The sequence below is a fragment of the Varroa destructor genome, unplaced genomic scaffold (genome assembly GCF_002443255.2).
Source record: "Varroa destructor unplaced genomic scaffold, Vdes_3.0 BEIS01000005.1, whole genome shotgun sequence".
Classification (NCBI taxonomy): domain Eukaryota; kingdom Metazoa; phylum Arthropoda; class Arachnida; order Mesostigmata; family Varroidae; genus Varroa; species Varroa destructor.
This window is the reverse complement of record NW_019211458.1, coordinates 6,628,644-6,632,422: the sequence shown is the minus strand read 5'-3', so window position 1 is coordinate 6,632,422 and position 3,779 is coordinate 6,628,644. Positions and strand designations below refer to the sequence as shown.

General features: G+C 39.0%; 1 long non-coding RNA gene across 1 annotated transcript; it reads left to right on the top strand.

Moving 5' to 3' along the window:
• The first annotated feature begins 316 nt into the window (after nt 1-316).
• Nucleotides 317-3,471, top strand: LOC111251622 (uncharacterized). The gene is made up of 3 exons (XR_002673885.2): nt 317-869; nt 1,185-1,255; nt 2,721-3,471. It is a non-coding gene; the product is annotated as an uncharacterized LOC111251622 (long non-coding RNA).
• Nucleotides 3,472-3,779: the final 308 nt, after the last annotated feature.

The following is a 3,779-nucleotide window of genomic DNA, read 5'->3' as shown; positions in this document are numbered from 1 at the left end:
AGATTTTGTGGTTTCATGGAAGAATTAGCTTAAGGTTACGTAACTAAGCCTTTGGCTTTCAGCTTATATATGCATCATCAGGTATATTGTTAGGTCGTTCAGGGTGAAACGTGACAAACATGAATCTAGTATTCCAAGAAAACGCTGTCTTAGAGCAGTACGGCACTCCGCGACACCTTTCGTACGTTCGAAACTTGTACTTTCTGAGAATTAGCACCGCTCGTTCGAATGTTATATTTCTAGCATACGGGTTGTAGTAGGTCGTGGGAAACTAGAAATTTCACGTGGTCTACGAATATGAATTGCATCTGTTAGAGTTAGAGAGGTGGAGACAGGTCACCGTATGAACCTTCTATTCGGTAGAGGTTCTACTAGTACGCCCCGTAAGCCATCTATTTGAAAAATCGCGGAAAGAAATGTCTCGAGTCTCGAGAAAGACCTCCTGCAAATGGGCGATTGGATGAGGCCGCATGATTGGAGCGAGCATCAAAAACAAAAATATAGGAACGCTCACTCTCGGCATAACAGTGACCTATTCCAACAGCAAACTATGACTTGAGGTAACCAAATTCTCTCTACGATGATTTCTAATGGTCACATCAGTGAGTGGACGCAGCAGGGCTGGCGAAATATCCTAGACCAAGTGTACAGCTGTAAAAGCTGATGGTGTGTCCTTCGCGGCCTATTGTGACCTCGTCGGGTCTTGTGTCATCAATTAAGTAAATAGTCAGCTGTTGACAAAGAACTTTGTGTTGAACAGCTGATATAGGCGAAGAAACGTAAGCTGTCCGTACATCAAGGCAACGCTTGACCCGACAGCGTACGAATCACGGTGCATAAATGCACGAATTATCATCGAAGGCTTTTTGGTATTTACCATGCTCGTCAGACACAGATTACCACTTTTTCAAAATCTCGATTAAATCTTACTACGAGAATTATTCAATACTATACGTTTAATAATAATTCTGTGTGTTTCCTCGTTCAGCATTTATACTTTTTTTTTACAGAAATTTATCTGGGCGGAAATTATCGTATTACAAGCTACGACTCAATATAAGGTTTATGTGATTCCCTTAAAGAACACTATTGAAGTTAAACTTAAAACTAGAAAATGTTTCTATACAAATCAATCTCATTTTACAAGCTGTTATCTATTGTGATATTTACATGTCAACAAATAGAACCTGATTCGTAACATTGCGATGCCTAAAGTCTGCTCGACAGAAGATCAACTGTTTCCTGGCTGAAACAGGTAGGTCGAAATCTATCCATCTGAGCATAGCGCAAGTCTTGTGACATAATTGGTGTTATTTTAACGTTTTTTTTTTCATGCATCCTTTATTAACGAGGAAATGTGTGTATAATAAATGAATATCAATAGGTTCCTCTTAAAAACAGCGCGATCCTTGCTGGAATTGATTAACAACAACGAGCTCTTCCGTTGCTACAGCCACCTGATGTGTATTTTCATCTGCGAAATTCTACCAGAACGAAACAGAATCGAATCATATATTAAACGGGTCATGAAAAACGGATTACATGCGGGACAAATGTGCAAATACAAAGAATGTCCTCCACAGTCCGTGACAAAACCCAGATTGATGTCTTTGTGTATGGTAGATTTGAAAGACATCATACATTGTGGGTTTCTGACAAAACGACCGATTGGGCAACAATCGCTACGTTTTACGTCCGGTATTGCTATTAGAAAACAACCTATACGATTACAATAAGTTATTGATCTAAGCAATTTAATTGCTAGTCCACAAAGATGGCGTACATTTTTAGCTACCCGGAAAAAATTCACAATTCTCCAATAAGGAAATCTAATGCATATATATACGCCGTACAGCCTGGATCTTGCACTGTTACATGATCATCTGTTCCGGTCATTGGTAAACCCCAGAACGGTGTCAACCTAGTTTCAGTAAAGGACCGCGAAAACCATTTATTATCACAATTTTTCGCCCGAAAACTATCGAGGTTCTACGATAATGGCATATACTTAGTTAAGTTATTATTTGCGTTGATATCAACTTGAAACGATCAATACTTATTAGACAATTCAACGTATAGAAGTTATAGATTCCGTTCTGCGCTGTACTTGTTACGTCAACCATTACGAGTAGGGTTCTTTCTGTGACGTATTAACGGGATCAACTTATCGAACCTCACATTTTGTGCATACTCTTTTCTTCAAGTTGGTTTCAACTTTTGAACAAGATATGGCGTAACAAAAGCATCTAATCGTGCACTAAGTCTTTAAATCAGACCGTCGGTAATCCAAAAACTAGATTTGCCTTAACCTATCGACGAGGAGTTATTTACCAGAGATACATTATCACATACTACGAGGTAAATAAACACAAGGTGCACGCATTCAATGTGCTGCTCCAAATTGAGGCAGCCAATTCGGACAAAAGATGAGTTGCTAGTGGCTTCATGTAAAATGTCGAAATGGACGATGCCTAGGAACTACAGCTTGTCGAATCTGTGTGCAGAAACGAAAGATGAATGAGAATTTACTGCCTTGTAATATCCTTTAGCAAAACTGTCTGATGGATCAAGGTTACTATTTCTGTTAGTATTATATCCAGTAGCTTCAAAATCGCTTTTAAAATTAATTAGTAAACATTAGTATCACACTTTGAATGGGTGTATGGAGGCAATATTCAGCGCGTATCAATCTAATTTGATTTCCTCACTTTCGATTGTAGTAGCCAAAAACTTTTGCGGTTCAAGAACGCAATATTAAGGCCCTCAATGGATTTCGTAACCACCTCGCACTGTTCGTCTTCACTCGTTGAAAACTTCAGGTTCATAGAAAGAACTTCAGGAAAAAAGGTTCATAGAAAGCTACGTTTAAGACTTCAGGTGGTTCGACTGCGGACTACTGGTGGCTATCAGGAACCATCAACCAGCCTTTGCTGCGGACGCTCGCGGTGACTCTATTTTGACGCGCTATCAAATGAGCCTTGAACAGGACAATCTTTGTGGTGAAACCCGGACAACATGGAGCGACTTTTCAATTATTTTACTCGAATCCCGAAAGATAACGAGAGGCATTACAAAGTGATATGAAATACGGCGATAGATCGGTTAGTGTATTTGCTCATTTAGTCAACCTTATTCATTTTAATAAAACGACCGACTCCAGATCCAGCAAAAAGGTGTTGACCTGTTGAGCGTAACAAAGAAGCATTTGCATATAAAAACATGTAGCAAAACACGCAGCTATAACAATACCGCCTTTGGAACAACGGTTAAATTATATTTTCCTTAAGAGGCCAGACACAAATATACCAAATATGTGGTACGTCGACGTTTCAACTTCCGTATCGTTGGTACCGAACATGTTAACCGTTGGCGCCAAAGAAGGCAGAGTGCTGTAACTGAGCAATCCTAAACGTCTATTTGGACATTGCCGTGTTTTCAACAGGTTCTCGACCTGTCAGGTCGCATGCTTTAGCGGGGAGTTGATTTATTTAATAAAATAAGTAAATCAGCGAAATCTGTTAGCCATGCCTTGGCCAGGTTATTTTCATAGCATTAGATGCCAATGCCGCTTCTTGGAACACGATTTTCCCAAACTTTCAATAGACAGCTTCGCTTGAGTATAGCAGATATAATGTTTTGACACGTTAGTCAACATGGACTGGTCAGTTCAGTATTTTTTAATTGTATTATCACATTTTAGGAAAAACAGCCAATTAGGAGTTCTTATATATATATATATATATATATATATATATATTCTGCTTGCATAACAGATTTGA